Source organism: Pinus tabuliformis, chromosome 8 (assembly GCF_031772625.1).
Source record: "Pinus tabuliformis cultivar Carrire ecotype Pingquan chromosome 8, CPIR1, whole genome shotgun sequence".
Lineage (NCBI taxonomy): Eukaryota > Viridiplantae > Streptophyta > Pinopsida > Pinales > Pinaceae > Pinus > Pinus tabuliformis.
The window spans coordinates 1,101,139,544-1,101,160,594 of record NC_142294.1 but is presented as its reverse complement, the minus strand read 5'-3'; the positions used below and the strand labels follow the sequence as shown (position 1 = coordinate 1,101,160,594).

At 35.6% G+C, this 21,051-nt stretch overlaps 1 pseudogene; it reads right to left on the bottom strand.

Moving 5' to 3' along the window:
* Positions 1–20,641, bottom strand: part of LOC149239183 (uncharacterized) — a 46,924-nt pseudogene extending 26,283 nt beyond the window's left edge.
* Between the last annotated feature and the right edge of the window lie 410 nt (positions 20,642–21,051).

Sequence of the window (21,051 nt, the reverse complement as noted above, 5' to 3'; positions counted from 1 at the left end):
AATTTGATCTCATTTCCAATTGATGAAAGAGGCCTCCCCACATTGAGTACAACCCGTAGACATAACCCACTTTGGATGAACTCCATTATCAACTTCTTTGTGTGCCTTTGATATCATGGTTGCTTTTAATTTCCACTTCTTTTATGTGTATATTTCACTTGGTTACATGCTCTTTTAAATGAAACTCTATATGCATCCTTGAAATAAAATATCTGGATCAGAGAGTGAGCTCAGTTGAGTGAAACAATTCTAATACATATCTATTCATTTGATTAATGCAATTAGGCATTGTGGTTTTTAGCATATTACTGTCCCTACATAAAAATGCTTGTTGTATGTGTGTTATTCTTCTTCCATGTCTGAGATTTTTGTTCTAAATTGTGAATTAATTTCCATGGAGCAGTAAATTAGGTTTGTGGCTTATGATTTTGATTCAAACTTCATGAGTAGTTGCAAATATATAGCCTAATGTTCACATGATATCAGAGTTGGATTGACATTAGAGCAGGAAATTCGAAGTTGTTTCTCAAAGTTTTGATTTGAGCAAGTTTACATAATTTCATGATGAACTTAGTGAGGTCAGTGTTAATGTCCCTAAAGAAGACTTGGTAAGCCTAGCCCTTCTGGGCATTCCCAAGAGCTAGCATAGCTATCAAGATTAATTGAATGGGAGGGAGAAGCTACCAAATTGGGAGTGATTATGGTCCAATTTGGTACAGGAGGAAATAGGGCAGAATACCGAATATGGTACTTCATCAAAGGGTGAGGATGAAGACAAATTTACATTGGATGGAAGGGAAAAGAAGGGAAAAGGGAATAAATCCCAATCCAAACCATAATCTAGTCATGGGGGTAAGAAGAAAGATTTTGTCAAAAAATAAATGCTTCCATTGTCATGAATTCAGGTCTATGCCATAAAGTGTCCACACAAGAAGGTAAGAAAGAATACCTCAGGAGGAGAAGCAGGTGTTGCTTTGACTTCATAGTTCGAGATTGACTTTACCCTCATTGCATGCATGGCTAGCACAATGATGAGGAGCATGTGGTACTTGGACTCAGGTGCATTGTTACACATGACCGGGAATAGATATTTTTTAGTGATATAGAAGAAAATGATTTGCAGATTCACATTCACATCGAGATGGGGGACAGCGGAAGGTATAACAGAACAAGGATTGGGACAATCAACTTTGTTGGGGAGTGAGGTTGTTCCCTCAGACTCAAGGATGTCATGTTTGTTTCGGGCATAAATAAAAATATTGTCTTTGTTGCAGTTTTGGAAGACCATGGTTATGATGCGATCTTCAAAAAAGGAAAGGAATTCTTCAGACACGTAGTCAAGGGATAGGTGAATCAGATTGTGGTTTGTGTGAACAAATTGTACAAATTAGATATGGAATATTTTTTTGCATTAAGCACAAAGGTGAAGAAGGTGCAAAGTCATGATGTCAGTGAACTTTGGCATAAAATACTTGGCCATTTGCATCATGGTTCTTTGAAGATAATGCAATAGATAACCACAACCCTCCTCAAAGGAGCACTTGAGAAGCATGATGTATGCAAAGGATGTGCTTTGGGGAAGTACAAAAAATCCACATTCCATGATCGGGACAACAAAGCACATGCAATCCTTGAAAGGATCCACTCTGATGTCTATGGACCTTTATCGACAAGCTCCACTGTTAGGCACAAATATTTTGTCATTTTTTTTTACTTCTCATAAAAGTGATGGATTCATGTGGAATAAATATGAGACATTCTTCAAGTTCATAGAATTCAAGGAACTGGTTCAGAAAGAAACAAGCAAGAAGGTGAAGGCTCTTAAGAGTGATAATGGAGGTGAGTATATGTTGAATGAATTTATTTGTTTTTTTTGTCAAAGAAGGCATTCGACGATATTTGACAACACCCCACAACCCACAACATAATGGGGTGGTTGAGAGAAAGATCTGTAGCATTCTCGGAGCATCAAGGGTGATGTTGGATGATCAAGGCCTACCTCTGCATTGTAGGACTAGGCATGCAACACAACAGTATATTTGTAGAATTAGAGTCCTCATCATATACTGGGAATGACTACACTGGAGGAGGCTTTCTCAAGGAGAAAGTTGGATGTATCACACTTTATGATTTTTGGAGCCTCTGTTTCCTGCCATGTCTCCAAAGAATCAAGGAAGAAGCTAGAGATGATAACATAATTGGAGGTATTTGTGGGTTACAAAAAAAATCCCCACAACTACCGTGTGTACTTTCCATTCCTCAGAATGGCAGTTATGTAGAGGGATGTAAAATTTCACGAATATAAATCCGTGTGATTCTCTCTTGAGAGGGAGCTTTAGATCCCACTAGAAGAGGATATTTTAGCTCCAAAGGAGGAGCCTGGAAGTTGTGGAGAAACCACAAATTGAGGATCAGAGAGTGGAGACAGCCACTAAAGCAGAACCATCCAGAGAAGGTAGGAAAAAAATTAAGGAACCTAAGATACTTTTGCAGGATGTGAGGGAGAATGTGGGTGCTCCTTCAAATCAGCGGAAGAAGAGAAGGTCACTAGATGGGTACAATGGCTACATGGATCTAATGACTAAGATTATAAATACTGAGCCATCCTCTTTCGAGGAAGTGTAGAGAAACCTGTATGGGTCGATGCAATGGCAAAGGAACATGAATCCATTGTAAAGAATAGTGTTTGGGATGTGTCCCAAGACCAGCAGACAAATCAGTTGTGTGTTCGAGATGGGTCTTCAAGGTAAAGCATGTGGTAGATGAAAGCATAGAAAAGTACAAGGTCAGATCTGTGGTCGATGGGTACTCTCAAGTTGAGGGGATTGACTATGAGGAGACCTTTTCTCCTGTAGCAAGGTACTCATCCATTAGATAAATTATTCCTATGGATGCACAAATGGGCTGGAAGATCCACCAAATGGATGTAAAAACAACATTCCTCAATGGAGTTATCAAGGAGGAGGTGTATATCGAGCAACCAAAAGGATTCGATATTTTAGATTGGGAGTCTCATGTGTGCAGACTCAAGCGAGCATTGTACTATATCAAGAAAGCATCTCGTGCTTGGTACACCATGATCGATAACTATCTCACCAGTTTAGGATTCACCAAAAGTGAAGCGGATACAAACATCTATAATATCCTGGTAGAATGTAAATTTTTTATTAACTGGTGATGAGAAACTGATCAGATATTACAAGGAGGATGTTGTAAGGGAGTTTGAAATGAAGGACAAGTGTCTCATGCACTACTTCCCTGGATTGGAAGTATTGAAAGGTGATTTGGAATTGTTTGTCTCTCAGGGAAAGTATGCCAATGAAATACTAGAGAGGTTTTGCATGGACCATTGGAAACCCAAGGAGACACCTCTAAGGACCAACTAAAGGAAAGATGATGCCACTTTAGGTGAGGAAATGGATGCTACTTTTTACCAGTAGTTGGTGGGTTCACTAATGTATCCTATGAACACATGACCAAATATGTTCTATGTAGTCATCCTGTTGAGCCAAGTTATGGTTAGGCCAACCAAATTATTTTGAAGGGTATCTAAGCATGTTCTATTGTACTTTATAGGCACTACCTAGTTTGGTCTATGGTACAAACGGACATAGGGAGTGAAGTTATGTGGCTTCACAAATGCGGATTGGAAGAGGAGTCCATCAAACCAAAAGAGTACATTTGCTGGAATTTTTTAGTGTTGGGCCTGCAGTGGTTTCTTGGTACATCAGGAAACAAAGATATGTGCCACTCAGCTCAGAAAAAGCAGAATAGATTGCTACACGTCAAGCAACATGTGAGGCGACCTGGATGAGAAAGATACTTGTTGGGTTTTTTGGTCAGATGATGGATCCAGTTGTGATCTACTGTGGTAATCAGAGTTTCATCAAGTTCTATGAGAATATTGTTTTTCATAATCGATCTAAGTATACAAATATCTGGTATCACCATTTACGAGACTATGTATAAAGGAAGATAATGTTATTGCAGTACATTATGGCACATGAATAAGATGTTGATATTTTGACAAAGGCCTTGTTAAGAGGGAAGTTTGAGTTCCACAGGTGTAGGATAGGGGTGGTTGATAATCCGTTTCTTGCTGAGAGGGAGCGTTGAAAAACAACAACAAATTCTCAATTTTATTTTTCCTTGACTAAATTGAGAAAATTTGAATTTCCACATCAGTAGGCAACTTGGATGATGTTAACTTGTGTGAAACAAATTTTGTAACCCAGTTTACTCAGTACATTCGAGTAGTAGGAGTTAGAGTTTAGTTTTGCATGTGTAATTGCTAAATTTTAGCAATCAAGGTCAGTTATCTTAGGTTGGTTTCAGTTAAACTAGTTCCATGTTTTGGAGGAACTAGTGCAAGGCCATTCAAGTAGTGGGACTTTAGTGAAACTCAGGGATCATCTAGTTAACTGACCAATCAACCAAAAATAGTTAGTGCATGCAAATAATTTGACTTACCCAGTTGAGGTGGAGATTCAAAGGCAGTGTAACATCAATTGTAGACTAGTATTGGGTCTACAAGTGTTTCATTTAGTCAGATGATCAACCTGAGAAATTACACAATTCAATTAGATGAATTTCCTGAATAATAGGGGCTAATTCCTCAAGGAACAATGCAAGGAAATAATATCTCAAGTTGAGGAAAAATTTGACTAAGTCTGGGTGAGAGGCCTTCAGTGAAAAGAGAGATATGTCATGCACTTGTAGGGTGAGCTCAGTTGAGCAAAGAAATTGTAATACATATCTATTAATTTTGATTAATGCAAGCAGGCATTGGGGTTTTTAGCATATTACTTTCCCTAGATAAAATTACTTGTTGCATGTGTGTTATTTCTTCATGTATGTCTGAGATTTTTGTTCTAAATTGTGAATTAATGTCCGCAGAGTAGTAGAGTAGGTTTTTGTCTTATGATTTTGATTAAAAATTCATGAGTAGTTGCAAATATACAACCTAATTTCTATAGCCGAGCCTCTGTTATTCTTTTCTCTCAACCCTACAACTGAACTTAGCATCAAGATCAAACTGCGAGATTGTCAGAGATAAAAAAAGGAACGAACTTCACGTAAATTCTTTACTGGTTCAGAAAGCTTTCATTATGTGGTTTATACGTCTAAGTAGGCTCATTTTCAGTTTCTTTAGTTACAAATTAATGTTTGAATTTCTTGATATTTAATTGAAAATCAGTCAATGTCAACCATGGTCCAACCTCACATTGCGACAAAGATTGTCTCAATATGAAAATCAACAAAAGTAATCCATGGTCAATCATGTTTATTTTAGGGTTTATATCCCTTCGGTTTAAAATATTAATCCCTTGGGTTTATAATGCCTTTGGTTTTTAGTATTAATCCCTTAGGTTTATAATATCAAAGGGTTAATAATGTAAAATTGGAATGGTAAAAAAATGTATGCAACATCACATTGTCACAAACATTGTTCCAATATGAAAATCAGTCTAATAACCATTGTTGCACTGTTACATTACGCTGTAATTTATTCAATGTCGCTTTCTTACATTACAAAAATTGGGTTTAATATAAGGTTTATAATATTAGGGACTTTTAATACAGAGTTTTTAATATTAAATTTTAATATCGGGTTTATAATTTGTAGTATTAGGGTTCATAATATTAATCGTAGGGTTTAATATTAATCCCTTGGGTTTCATATTAGGATTTAATATTAATCTTAGGGTTTGATGTTATTCCCTTGCGTTTAAAATCTCTTGAGATTTTAATAATAATCCTTTAGGTTTATTAATAGCTTAGGTTTAGAATGTTAATCCTAAGGTTTAGAATATTAATCTTAGGGTTTAATGTTTATTTTAGGGTTTATAATATTTACCTTAGGGTTTATAACCCCTAGGTTTATAATTTTAATTCCTTGGGTTTAATACTATTCACGTAGGTTTATAATCCCTTGGTTTTGTTAGTTTCTTGCATTTTTTATATCAGTCGCTTGGGTTTATTAATCTAAGGGTTCATATTCCTAGGGAATAATATTATTTGTAAGGTTGATAATATTAATCTTAGGATTTAATCTAAATCTCTTGGGTTCATAATCCATTGGGACTATAATACAAATTCCTTGGGTTTATTAATCACTTGGGTTTATAATATAATATCTTGAGATTTCAATATTGATCCCTTGGGTTTTTAATATTAATCCCTTCAGTATATAATTTATAATATTAATAACTTGGGTCTATAATTTGTAATATTAGGGCTTATAATATTAATTTCAAGGGTTTATAATATTACTTTTTTGAATTTATAATTTGTAATATTATGGCTTATAATATTAATCCCATGGATTTATAATATTAATTCTTAGATTTTTAATATAAATCCCTTGTGTTTTAATATTAATCTCTTAGGTTTATAATTTGTAATTTTAATCTTTTGAATTTATAATTTGTATTATTATGGCATATAATATTAATCCCATAGGTTTATAATATTAATCCTTAAGAGTTTTAATATAAATCCCTTGGGTTTACCAACCCCTTGGGTATATAATATCAATTAATTGGGCTTATTAATCCCTTTGGTTTATAATGCTAATAATTAGTTGGGTTCGTTAATCACTTGGTTTAATGATATTAATCCATTGGGTTTTTAACCCTAAGGTTTATAATATTAATAATTCGTTAGGTTCATTAATCCATGGGATTATAATATTAATCTCTTCCGTTTTTAATCCCTATAGTTTATAATATTAATCCCTTAAGTTTTTAATATTAATCATTTGGGTTTATAATATTCATCCATGGGGTTTAAAGTATCAATCCATTTGGTTTATAATATTTATCTTTTTTATGAACAATAATTATAATAACTATTATTTATTACTAATAATTAATAATTTTTTTAATAATTAATAATTAATTAATTATTATTAATACGACTATAATTTTTTATAATATCAATCCATTTGATTTATACCTTTATGAACAATAATTATAATACTTATTATTAGTCTATTTGTAATTATTAATTATTAATAATTATTAATTACTAATAAATTATTATTATTATTATTATAAATGTAATTGATATAGGTTTATTTGAAATTTTTTAACTTAAATTATTAATGTAATTGTACTAGTTTATATTATTGAATATGCTCATTATCAGTTAATTTAGTTACAAATTAGTATTTAAATTTATTGATATTTAATTGCAAATCTTTTCCCTCTCCCTGCAATCATTCTTTGCTTTTTTAAATTTAGAAAATTAGGGTAATTTGTGGTTTCCTTTAATCCATGAAGATAATGTTCTAATCAATTTATTAGATCTGCTGCCAAGGGAAATGTTCTTTTGGTTCTGTTTGAATTTGATAAATGTAGTCCTTTCTCGGTAGTGATTGATGTTAATGGAGGTCCAATCTTAATTCGTTGGTATAAAGGAGCATTTTACGAAAAATTTAGATCAATCTCAGCCGAATTAAATGGCTTTGTAAGATATTTTCTGGACCAAACGAAATTTTGCTATTTGGTGGACCTGAGGAAATTTGAGAAAAATAGAGCAATATAGGGCAATTTAACTTAGCCGAACTATATATATTATTTTGATGAAAACTTTGCAGAAGTCCCGGGTCTCTTGAGCTGTATTTGGCAGTCCTTTCGATATGCATTCCTTTGGCAGCCTTTTTTGCAATGTTAACGTAATCTGGAGGGTCAATGTACCCTGCATGTCTATGCGACAGCAGCAGAGAAAATATCATGGAACAAATATTTTTTCAAAATCAGGAGTATTAGTGAAGTTAAGAAACCAACACATACTTATCACAATATGCAAATAGCGGCCACTGATACTGTCGTTGTGTTACACATTTCCTACCCATACTGTAATGTTGATGACTTGATTAAGTAGCGATGAAGGAAACATAAGAAACCAAACATTTGTAATTCTATAATGTGGATGACTCTATTACATAGTCATAAGGGAAGCGGGAAACAAAGAACATTTGTAATACCACAACGTTGATTACTCTAGAGATGAAGGAAACATGAAAGACGGAGAGATTGTTTGATTTCAAGGAAAGTGTGGAAATGTAGGTACTTCCATCATCCGTTATCTAATGCCAACTAGTTTATTAACAGCGTGATTTTTAAAATAGAGATGTTGTTAGGGAGATATCTACTAAATAAACAAATTGACTTCCCTAATTTTAAATAAATAAACTGTCTTCCCTACCTTTTCTTCTTGTTTTAGAAGGACGAATTTATAGGAATATCAATAGAAAACACAAATAGTTTTGTACATCTGTATCCATTATCGGGCTTATAATGAAAACTAACATATGAAGTCACTAAACAGTTTCGAACTAACGAACACTGCGTGGATATCACCGTTTTAACCAAAAGATATTAACGAAATGAATCTTTGAGTGTCAAATTTCATCTACAGAAACCATTTTCTAAATGGAAATGATTCCCATTAACATTTCGAAAATGTTTTATCACGTCTAAAAGGATTCAGAGTACACAACGGAGCAAACATGCATCGTCTACATCATTTACATAACAGAGATACGACAAAGCCCAAAAAGAGTTACACTTCGTAAAGCACTAATAAGAATACATCGTTTACAGAAAATTGAAACAACAAAGACGCTTGAGTTGCATTACAACTCCTACTATGCATCCGGACTGTAACAACTCCAAGTCACATAAAATCACTGAAGTTATTAAGTTGATTTATGTTAAATGTTAATTTAGCTTTTATTACATGTTGATGATTGAATATTAAGAGGCTAGAATGCCCAGAAACATATGTTGTGTTTACCAAAATTTTTGGTAATGATATTTTAATGAAATAACAATTGTTTAATATAATTAAAAGAAACGGTTGCCAAGAAAAACAGTTACGATCTACTTGAAAAGGGGAAGAGAGGGGAGCAAAAAGGAAATCCTAGAGCTGGGGAGGGAGAAGAACCAGTGGGACAATTTGCTAAAGGACAGTCACGAGAAAAGTACAAAACTTGAGGCTAGGCGGAAGCCCTGAGGCCCAAGGTAATGACTGTAATTAGACAATCCAGTGTGGAACACAGAAAGTGCTCAGGGGGGAGTCTGGATGTAATTGCTAGACTTGTAGTTGGGAGAAGTGGCTTTCAAACAGATAAGTAAAACAACAATTTTTCCGAAGAACACTTATCCGCTGACGGAGATAAGTAAATATTAAGTTCTCTAATAAATGCATTTATTTATAAATACTAGATAGGAAGGCTAACAATGTACTAGTTAATACTTATCAGACCCATTATCAATGTATTTTTTTATAGATTAAAGACTGTAAAAATGAGATAACCTAACCCCATATATATATATAAACAAATCAGCACGCTTGAAAGAAGCTATATGTTCATGAATAGTAAAGACAGATGAAATAACTAAGTAAGATATAATAAAATTTTGTGCAGTTCGGAAAGTAATGCTATGGTAAGATTTATTGACTGTCATAAGTAAGGAAATATTTAAATGCTAAGACAGAGTATAATCTAAGATGAAACAGTTAAGACACAACCATAAACTATAACAAGCATCGCATGCGAATGCTACCCTAACTAAGGGTTTCTCTTCTATTCATATCTTAATCATGAAAACTACAAAGATCTTGCAGAAATATTAATGTTCATAACCTGTACTATCACGATTGTTTCCTACAAGATGCATTGTAGAAGAAGTTACCTTCTATCTCACAGAACTTTTGACCCTATTCCTCATAATCAATAATCATTATGACTTCCAGTCGACAGACAATATGTTTACTCATAAAATGAATGCCATAAATAGGAGCAGAGTAACATTGCAAACCCTCGTTCCACAATGTAAATTGCAAGTTATGAAATGGGAAATAGAAAATTCATTAAAAGAAACATAAGAGATACACAGTGTATGTTAACAATCAATTAGTTTGAGAACAGTACAACATAATGGCGGCGTAGGGCATATATAAATAAAAACATAAAAGTAACTATGGGGGTTTTACGCAGTGCATTGAATGGTTCATGAGGCACAATACTTGCTAAGGTTTTGCAAATGGGGTAGCAAGCTAAGTGGGCTTGATTGTGGGGAAAACTCCACAGTTAATCGCGCTTGAGCCAGAGGAGTTCTGGGATGGGTGACCTCTTGGGAAGTCCTGGTTACCGGGTGCAAGCCCCGGAAGTGATGATTGATGCTATGTGATTCATTTCACTAGTTTCAATCCCACTTCTTCACCCCTGTGAGCATCACCCGATGCAATGAGTGCTAAGTGAACTATTCAAAAATCATGAGAAATTAGTCAGTTACGACTACCTCTCATGGAAATGGTCATACGTGAATGACTTACTTAACGCAGTTGAATCCCAAAATGATATCTAACATAAAAGTAATTCTTTCTAATCCTAGTTGTTCAAGCTAACAACTCTAATTCAAACATAGAACATTCAAGACCTAAAATGTGCAATGCAAAAAACCCTCAACAGTCTTTCACAATGACCATTTAAGCCAGTCTCAGTGAGCCATGGACTGGAGGATGACGGTCGAATCTCGGTCCCAACCTCAGAAAAAGCAAGATGCATTTTAATGATAGGAGAATATCCAACCTGTGTATGACGAAGAAGTATCTGGTGAGGGCACAACCTTTTCGAGTGTTGTTCCAAATGATCTAAAGGGCAGGTAGCATACCTGCAATAGGCACAACCTACGTTTAGAGACTATGGAATTAAACCCTCAATCTTAAACAAGAAAAGTGAATATTAAGCACGTACCTATGGATGAAGAAAAATCTTGAAATCATAGTCACCATACTGCCCATAAAAACCATGTTACACTGACTCTGTCATTCATATTAACATACCATGATACAACCAAAGGAATCAGTCGTTCGTTGGTCAGAGATAGTTATTCACCTTGATTAACAACAACCTTAACTAGACCGAACTCCCTGAGATTTGAGTAGTCAAGTCTTCTCTGAGCGCGAAAGCCAAGCACTTACACAAGACAACCAAGTTCAGTCAATCAGCGATTCTCAGACCATCTTCAAAAAAGTTTAATCCTAGAAATGATAGACAAGCTAAAGGAAATTTTTACCAGTAGCAGTTGTGAGGAGGACTCTAGAGACCACGAAGATGAGAGTTTGAACCTCCTCAGCCTTCGCAGAGGTAAAACACTGTGGAGCAGCAAGAAACCCAACCCCAATTGCTGAAAATGATCAAACATCAGCCAGAGGGTGCATGAATTGGTTAGGTAAAACTCTGAGTTTTTGGCATGGTCGTATCAACAATAGATCGATGATGAGAAGGACCCCATCCTTGCTATCCCTGCCACATCAATTCTCATTGCTCCTATGATTAACGTGTGGCCTAGCTTACTAGTTGTGAGCCAACCGAGAGTTTGAGAAGGGTGCTATATGACTTTAATCAACTTGAAAGATTTGTAGAGGGGTCTGACATGAATAATAAATGTTAAGGTTAAGAACCATGTGCCATCCGTATCCTTGCTTAACACTTTAATCACCTCAGATTTGATTGGAATCTTATCAATTAATTTGATATGAATGGTGTAGGTTGATATGTTGGTTTAAAAAGATTTTTTGTTTTTTATGTAAATGTTTGTTACAAATGGTATCAGAGCTCAGGTTTGTACACTGAGACTCTTTGGGAATAAAATAAGTACTGAAAACCAATGTGTTTATTTTTTTTACTAATAAACTTATGTGTGAACACAGAGTTTGCACCAACAAGAGAAAGAGATAAGGAAAAATGCAAGAGAGCCTACGGCCAATCGACCCACCCAGAAAAACTTATATAAACGTCAATCCTGATATTTGGATATAGCTAGGCGAAGAGTCACGGAAAGCTAATGCGGTGTTACTCGAGACTGTCAGTGACTGTGTGCTGAAGTGATAAATTTAAGAACAGATAATGAAAGACTACGAGAAGAACACGAGAAAATTCTCAGAAGTCTATCTAACCAACAGAATCAACAACATCCAGACCCCAGTGTGGAGGATCAAGAGAAGACCCCAATGGCTCAAAATGGAGAAGAGAATGCTAAGTCAAAGAAACATGGGGAGGACGAGGAAGGGAGCTTTGACAACATTTACGACTAGTGAAAAACTAAAAAATAGAAAACTGAGTTACAAGGAGAATTTAAAAAGATCAAGCCATCACTCTTTGATGGGGAATCGGTAGAGGCAACAGAGGCATGGCTAATTGATATGGGAAAATACTTCTAGATTAATGAGTATACAGAAAATATGAAGGCACGGTTGGCAGTTTATCAATTAAGAGGTAAGGCCACCTTATGGTGGAAATAAATCAAAACAGTAAGGAAGATCAATGAAGAACAAGTCAAATGGCAAGATTTCTAAAATTTTTTTAAGGATAAATATTTAATTGAATGGTATTACAATGAAAAGGCAAAGGAATTTCATGAGTTAAGGTTGGGCACCTTGACCATGGATGAATACGTGACATGATTCACTTCCCTGTTGTGTTATGTGCCTTACATGCAAGAAGAAAAGGCCAAAATTCAGCATTTCATCAGCAGCTTACCCAACTTTATGAAAGAGAAATTAGAATTTGACTACCCCAAGACAATGGATGACGTTGTGCGAAAAGATCGCATCTGCTACCAGTAAATGAAAAAAAAGAATGAAGGACCAAAAGGGAGTCTAAGAAGGAAAGGTAGAAGTCTGACCCCAAACAAACACTCAAGATTTTCCAATGGCAGAAATGCACGACAAAAGTCCCTCAACAGATTTCCAGTTAGAAATCAGTCCAAGACTGCTTATTCAGAAAACAGGAAGCCAGAAGGAGTTACTAAATTAGTGAATGATCAACAATCAAAACCACTGCTACAATGTTGGGGATGCGGAGAACCTCACTATTACAAGAATTGCCCGCATAAGGCAAGAACATAACAATTATCAAATATGCAAGAGGAATCCATGGTTGGGGATGTGGTAAGAAGTATGCTCAGGAAAAATGTTGCCTTGGACGATCGCCAGGCAGAATTCCAACCCACTATGATCGAATGTGAAGGTATGATTGCTAAGCAACCTGTCTCTATTTTATTTGACCCTGACACTAGCTTAAGCTATGTTAGTCCTAAGGTGGTAGATAAATGTCAATTGTAGAGTAGTAAGTTCTCAAAACCATGGCTAGTGCAACTAGCTATGGGGACAAAAAGAAGAGTAACCGCGAAAACAGAACGTTGCCCCATAACGATTTCAGGACAGTCTATTCATGTAGACCTTAATATACTTCCTTTGGGTTCATATGACGTGTTAATTGGAATGGATTGGCTGGAAAGGTGTTGGTCCTTAGTAGATTGCAAACAGAAAACTGTTAGTTTTATTGCTGAATCAGGCCAAAGAAAAGAGCTCCAAGGAATTAAGACCAATACCAAGTTACATCCCATTACTGCTAGTCAGCTAGGAAAATGTATTAGAAAGGGTTGTCAAATATATGTTGTTCAAGTAGGATTCATGAATACTAAAAATAAAATGACCTCCCTGGAAGATATTCCTATTATTCAAGAATTTATTGATGTATTTCCAGAATCTATACCAGGTTTACCACCAAAGCGTGATATTGATTTCACCATTGAGTTAATTCTGGGTGGAGCCCCTATATCTAGAGCCCTGTACCACATGAGCATACCTAAGTTAACCGAACTCAAAATGCAGCTACAGGAGCTTTTGGACAAAAAGTATATTCATCCTAGTGTGTCCCCATGGGGAGCCCCTGTCTTATTTGTATGGAAAAAGGATGGAACCTTAAGATTATGCATTGATTATCGACAATTAAACAAACTCACCATCAAGAATAAGTACCCCTTACCACGTATAGATGATCTATTTGATCAAGTGCAAGGAGCTAAGGTGTTCTCGAAAATTGATTTAAGATCTGGTTACCATCAAATAAGAATAAAAGAAGAAGACATCTACAAGACAACATTCTGTACTCGATATGGACATTACGAGTTCGTAGTATTGCCATTTGGCCTCATGAATGCCCCAACCACCTTTATGAGCCTAATGCATGGTATTTTCTAGCCATACCTGGATAAATTTGTATTGATATTCATTGATGATATTTTAATATACTCTAAGAATCAGGAGGAGCATAAGGAACATCTGAAAATAGTATTGCAGACACTAAGGGAGAATCAGTTGTATGCCAAATTCAACAAGTGTGATTTCTTTAAAGATCATATTCAATACTTGGGTCACGTTATATCAGAAGACGACATCACAGTAGACCCAAAAAATATCAAAACAATCATGGAATGGACAACCCCAAAGAATGTCGCTGATATCAAATCATTCTTGGGATTAACCGAATACTACCGTAGATTCATTGAGGGATTTTCAAAAATCACCTTTCCAATGACCTCCTTACAAAAAAAGGGGCGCGTCTTCCAATGGATAGCTAAATGTCAGCAAAGTTTTGAAAAATTAAAACATCTACTCACTACTGCACCGGTGTTAAAAGTAGCAGATCTGGAAAAGTCTTTCATAGTTTGCACAAATGCAAGCAAAGAAGGTGTTGGTGGGGTACTAACACAAGAAGGAAAGGTGATTGCTTATGAGTCTCAAAAGTTAAAAGATTATGAACAACGGTATTCTGCTTATGATCTTGAATTAACAGCAGTGGTGCATGCACTAAAAATGTGGCAACACTACCTGCTAGGAATTTTTTTTTTGCTATTGATAGATCATAGCAACCTTACAATTTTTTTTAATTAGTCTAGTTTAAACGCTCGATAGGCCAGATGGACAACATTTTTGAGCGAATTCGATTTCGAAATGAAACACCTAAAAGGGAAGGAAAACCATGTGGCTGACACCCTAAGAAGAAAGGTACATTGTGTCTATGAGATTCAAATGAGTCAAGTAAGTTCAAATATTCTTGACATTATAAAAGAAGTAGCTAATAAAGATCTGGAATACACCTTCCTTTGGCAACAGGCAAAAGAAAACTTGCTAAATAAGGAAAAATCAGAATTTGAAATAAGTTCTGACAACCTTCTTACATTTCGGAACAGAATTTACATTCCTAACTAAGACTCGGTTAAACAACTGATATTAGACGAGTTTCACAGAAAACCTTATGCCGGCCACCCAGGTTATCAAAAAATGTTTTCAGCCATCAATAAAGGATATTTTTGGCTCAGACTGAAGAAGGATGTCACAAAATATTTGTCCAAATGTTTGGAGTGTCAGTTAGTAAAGGCAAAACACCACCATCCCGCCGGGTTTTTACAACCATTGCCCATTCCTGAATAGAAATGGGAGACCATGTCGCTCAATTTTATCGTCGGATTACCCTGCACAAGGAAGCAACATCACTCTATAATGGTGGTAGTAGATAAATTGAGTAAAACAACTCATTTCAAGCCTGTGAAATCCGTGTACCAAACTATGAAAATCGCAGATATTTTTATGAAGGAGATTTTTCAATTACACGGAATACCGAAGGTGGTGATCTCTCACAGAGATGTAAAATTTACATCGAAGTTTTGGAAGACTCTCCTTTCAAGATTGGGTACCTAGATCCAATTTAGTACTGCTTACCACCCCCAAATGGATGGACAGACTGAACGGGTGAATCAAGTATTGGAGGACATGCTACGCATGTTTGTGATGTAGCAGCCACACAAGTGGGAGGATTACCTCCATTTAGTAGAATTTTCTTATAACAATGGACATCACGAATCTCTAGGTATGAGCCCCTTCGAGGTGTTATACGGGAGGAAATGCAGGGTGCCCATAGACTAGAATAATCTAGTTAATAAGCTAGCATTGGGTCCTAACATGCTAGTGGAGATGGAGGAAATTGTTAAGAAGATTAGACAAAATATTCGGGTGGCCCAAGATAGACAGAAAGTGTATGTAGATAAAAAGAGAACATACAGGGAATTTCAACCAGGGGATCATGTTTATCTAAGGGTGAAGCCCCAGAAAAGTTCCTTATAGTGGCGAGGTTGTGCTAAATTAGCACTCTGATACTGTGGACCCTTGCAAGTCTTGCAATGAATTCGACTAGTGGCTTATACGCCGGTGCTACCAAGCCACATTCGGGTCCACAATGTGTTTCATATGTCCTTACTAAGAAAATATGTGTATAATCCTTAGCACATTATTGACTTGGAAGAAATTCAGGTAAACAGTTAAATGGTTATATGACTAGATATATTGTTTTTGTTTTAGACAACTGAAAGTTGAAATTTTTGTTATTTCAGGTTAAATCGGAAGGAGAATTCCTGGAAGAACCTCTTCGTATCCTCGAGTAGAGAGAACACCAGGGACGATCTTCCACATATGGGGGGGAGATGTAACACCCCCAAGTCACATAAAATTACTGAAGTTACTAAGTTGATTTATGTTAAATGTTAATTTAGATTTTATTACATGTTGATGATTGAATATTAACTGACTGAGGCTAGAATGCCAAGAAACATATGTTGTGTTTACCAAAATTTTTGGTAATGATATTTTAATGAAATAGCAACTGTTTAATATAGTTAAAAGAAATGGTTGCCAAGAAAAACATTTACCCTCTACCCAAAAAGGGGAAGAGAGGGGGAAAAGAAATGGGAGATCCTAGAGCTGGGGAGGGAGAAGAAAAAACAGTGGGACAATTTGCAAAACAACAGTCAAGAGAAAAGTATAGAAGTTGAGGCTGGGCGGAAGCCCTAAGGGCCAAGGTATTGACTGCAACTGGAAAATCCAGTGTGGAACACAGAAAGTGCTCAGGGGAGAGTCTAGATGTAATTGCTAGACTCGTGGTTGGGAGGAGAGACTTTCAGACAGATAAGTAAAACAACAATTTTTCTAAAGAACACTTATCCACTCAGACAGATAAGTAAATATTAAGCTCTCTGATAAATGCATTTATTTATAAATTCTAGATAGGAAGGCTAACAATGAACTAGTTAATAATTATCACACCCATTATTAGTTTATTTTTTTGGATACATTAAACACTTTAAAAATGAGATAACCTAACCACACACACACACACACATATATATAAACAAAATAGCAAGCTTGAAAGAAGCTATATGTTCACGAATAGTAAAGAAGGACAAAATAACTAAGTGAGATATAATAAACTTCTGTGCAGTTCAGAAAGTAATGCTATGATAAGATTTGTTGACTGTCATAAGTAAGGAGATACTTAAATGCTAAGATAAAGTATAATCTAGGATGAAACAGTTAAGTCACAACCATAAACTATAACAAGCATCATATGCGAATGCAACCCTAGTCGAGGGTTTCTCTTCTATTCATATGTTAATCATGAAAACTACAAGGATCTTATTGAAATCTTAATATTCATAACCTGTACTATCACTATTGTTTCCTACAAGATTCTGGAAGAAGTTACTTTCTATATCACAGAATTTCCGACCCTATTCCTCATAATCAATAATCATTACGACTTCTAGTCGATAGACAACATGTTTACTCATAAAATGAATGCCATAAAATAGGAGCAAAGTAGCATTGCAAACCCTCGTTCGATAATGTAAATTGCAAGTTATGAAAAAGGAAATAGAAAATTCATTAAAAGAAACAGAAGAGATACACAATATATGTTAACAATCGAATAGTTCGAGATACACATTATATGTTAACAATCGAATAGTTCGAGAATAGTACAACATCCTGGCCGCGTAGGGCAGATATAAATAAAAACATAAAAGTAATTCTTTCCGGTCCTAGATGTTCGAGCTAATAGCTCTAATTCAAATGCAGAACATTTAAGAACTAAAATGTGCAATGCAGAAAACCCTTGACAGTATTTCACATTGACCATTAAAGCTAGTCTCAGTGAGCCATGGACTGGAGGACGATGGTCGAATCTTGGCCCCAACCTCAGAAAAATCTAGATGCATTTTCATGATAGGAGAATATCCAACCTGTGTATGATGAAGAAGTATCTGGTGAGGGCATGACCTTTTCCAGTGTTGTTCCAAATGAACCAAAGGGCAGGTAGCATACCTGCAATAAGCACAACCTCTGTTTAGAGACTATGGCATTAAACCCTGAATGTTAAACAAGAAAAATGAATATTAAGCACATACCTGTGGATGAAGAATGATCTTGAAATCATAGTCGCCATCCTGTCCATAAAAACTGTGTTACCCTGACTCAGTCATTCAGATTAACATACCATGATACAAACAAAGGAATCAGTCGTTCACTGGTCAGAGACTGTTATTCACCTTAATTAACAGCGATCTTAACCAGATCGACCTTCCTGAGAGCCGAGCAGTCAATTCTTCTCTGAGCGTGAAATCTAAGCACTTACATAGGACATCCAATTTCATGCAATCAGTGATTCTCAGACAATCTTCAGAAAAGTTTAATGCTAGAAATGATAGACAAGCTAAAGGTAATTCTTACCAGTAGCAGTCGTGAGGAGGAGGACTCCAGAGACCATGGGGATGAGAGTTCGAACCTCCTCAGCCTTCGTAGAGGTAAAACGTTGTGGAGCAACAAGGAACCGAACCCCAATTGTTGGAAACGATCAAACATCGGCCAGAGGGTGCATGAATTGGTTAGGTAAAACCCTGAGTTTTCGACACCGTCGGATCAACAACAGATCGACGATCAAAAGAACCCCATCCTTGTTGTCCCTGTCACATCAATTCTCATTGCTTCTATGCTTGACGCATGGCCTAGCCTACGAGTACAACTGTGAGCCAACTGAGAGTTTGGGAAGGGTGCAATATGACTTTAATCACCTTAAAAAATTTGTAGATGGGTCTGACATGAATAATGATTGTTACGGTTAAGAACCATGTGCCATCCATATCCTCTCTTAACACTTTAGTCACCTCAGATTTGATTGGAATCCTATCAATTAATTTGATATGAATGGTGTAGGTTGATACATTGTTTTATAAAGTTTTTTTTTTCTCTTTTTTTAATGTAAATGCTTGTTATACGGACTGCGCATCTCGCTTCTATGTCTCATCTACATTTATACAAAAAAATTATGTTAGTTATTGTCCCTTCAGGTTGAAAGAGCTATGGCGCTGAGGCGGTGTGCGGTGAGTTAATTAAATGTTAAGTTGTGGAAGTAGTTATTTCTAACAACCCCTCTTAATTACAGCCAAAAATCTTAACCTTGACTCAACATAACTTAAACATGCCTGCTAGTCTAAGTCTTAGCTAGGCTTACAATGACTAAAAACATTGACATTGATTCTTGTGCTTAATTTCTTCTTCCTTTTCTTCTAAATCCTATATCCACTGAAGTGCTTCATCTTTGTTTCTTTTGTTGTAGGCTCCAAATTTCAATTTATTCATTTTTTTTTTGAGATCTTTCATCCTTAAAACATAGAAAATCATTTTAGGTTGTCCATGGATGTCCTCTACTTCTTCAAAATATGCTTGTATGTGAACCGCTGCTCCATGTCCTCTTCTATAGTATGCTTCTTATCATCAATCTTTTGATTATCAATTTTCTACAACATACATTAATAACATAATTTTATCTCTTCGGGACTCTAATACACTAAAATTTCATTGAAATTTTCATTTTCAACATCATCCATGCTTTCTTCAACATTCATGGTCACAACTTCTATGCAGACATCATCAAGACATGGTGTTTCAAGCCATGCTTCAAGGGAATTTAATTATTCTTCAAACTTTTCTGTTTCATCTCAGTTTCTTCTAACATCTACACACACAAAATCAATGTTAGTTTTATATGAAAAAACATCTTCAGAACAATATTTTTTTTCTTCATACTGTTATGGAATGAGAGCTTTCTTTTCTTGTGCTTTCTTCTCTTCCTCTGTCACGCCTTTATCTGCTTCTGTTGTCGCATTATAATCTCGATTTTCCACTTATTTATTGACCTTTGCTACCGTAAACAAGTCTTACAAAAGTGGGCTTATCTCACCAAATAACAACATCAATAAGACATTTATGTTGCGTCATGTGCAACAACTCATCACTTGTTAAGAGTTCCTCAACAAAATTAACATCATCAATTTCAATTGTTGGATCCACTGAATTGGTTGCTTCTCGATTGACAACATTATTTATGCCAAAATCATCTCCTGCTGGTAAAACACCATCAACATTGTGATCCACTTTCAAGTGAAATTCACCAAACTCTTCATCTTTCTGTAGATCCACTGCTAAAGATCCACTTTACTTTTCATCTTCAAGCACTGCTACAACAAGTTCTACAACACTACTATCTTTGACTTGATTACTCCCCCTTGCACTAAATTCTGCTTCCAAGATCTTCCATGTTTCCTTGTACTTTTGTTACCTTGCACAAAAACTTCTCATACAATCCTTGTTTTATAAAATTCAATGCTACAATGTCACATACTTGATCATATGGGTTATTAGAATGGTACTCAAATAACTCTTTAGCTTGAAGAAAAGTTAGCATTTTGATAACGCAAAAATGAAAATATTTACGAGTAAACATAGGAACTGGTAGAAGATCAAAGCCATAACAATCACCCTCGATCTCTTCTCCGCTAGACTTCTCAGTTCCTCGGCTCAGGCCTGAACTTCTCTGGACATGGCAACGATCTTTTCCTTTTTCTATTTTATTCATTTTCTTAATTTGCTTCAGTCGCCTTTTCCGACTCATGATTAATGTCTTTCCTCTGTCTTATAGTTGCTTTCCTGATTGCATGAGGTTATCTTCCATATTTTCCCCCAAAAAAATATGATTTTTAATATGCACTGCGGTAAGACAATATTCACCCAAGCTATCTTCCATATTGCCAAAAAAAAAAAAATATGATTTTTAATATGTGCCTGGTAAGACAATATCCACTGAAAATACTACCATGCTTGACACAATACCAAAAGAATTTTGTTTATTGACACACTTTGCAAAGCCATAAACATCCTTGACAATAAAAACCTTTTTTTTAATTTTTTTATAAACAAAAAGAATTCAAGCTTCACTTTATAAATTCTTCTGCTTGGCTAAGAGCTCGTCTTCCTCGGACGTAAGGAAACAGGTTAACGGCCCAAGACCCAGAGGCATCTCGC